The sequence below is a fragment of the Orycteropus afer genome, unplaced genomic scaffold (assembly GCF_000298275.1).
Source record: "Orycteropus afer afer isolate SDZICR_OR568_19922 unplaced genomic scaffold, OryAfe1.0 scaffold00259, whole genome shotgun sequence".
Classification (NCBI taxonomy): Eukaryota; Metazoa; Chordata; class Mammalia; order Tubulidentata; family Orycteropodidae; genus Orycteropus; species Orycteropus afer.
The window spans coordinates 2,037,154-2,037,785 of record NW_006921846.1 but is presented as its reverse complement, the minus strand read 5'-3'; positions in this window follow the sequence as shown (position 1 = coordinate 2,037,785).

The following is a 632-nucleotide window of genomic DNA, read 5'->3' as shown; positions in this document are numbered from 1 at the left end:
AGTCACCTTGAGAACTAAGGGGTGCCTGACCCAAATCATGGTATTAAATTGCTCTGTATGCATGTGAAAGCTTGACAATGAATAAGGAAGACAGAAAAAGAATTGAAGCATTTGAATTATGGTGTTGAATAGGAATATTGACTATACAATGGACTGCTAGAAGAATGAACCAATTTGTCTTGGAAGAAGTACAACCAGAATGCTCCTTAGAAGTGAGGATGATGAGATTTTATCTTACGTACTTTGGACATGTTATCAGTAGGGACCATTCCCTGGAGAAGGACATCATACTTGGTCAGTGAAAAACAAGAAGATCCTCAAGGCTGCAACAATGGCCTCAAACATAGTGACAATTGTGAAGATGATGCAGGACTGGGAAGTGTTTTATTCTGTTGTATATAGGGTCTCTATGAGTCAGAACCGATTCAATGGCACTTAACGACAGCAAAAAAATTCTGACTAGTATGCCCCTTAGGAAATAGAAAGATATCTATACTGATATCTAGTTTCTTAAACTGTGGTGGGGACAAACATCAATTTTTTTTTTTTTTTTTTATGATCACTGTCTTCAACTCAGGTCTGTTGAGTCTCCATTTCTAGCCCTTAAAAACATCTCAGGCATTCTGACAAGG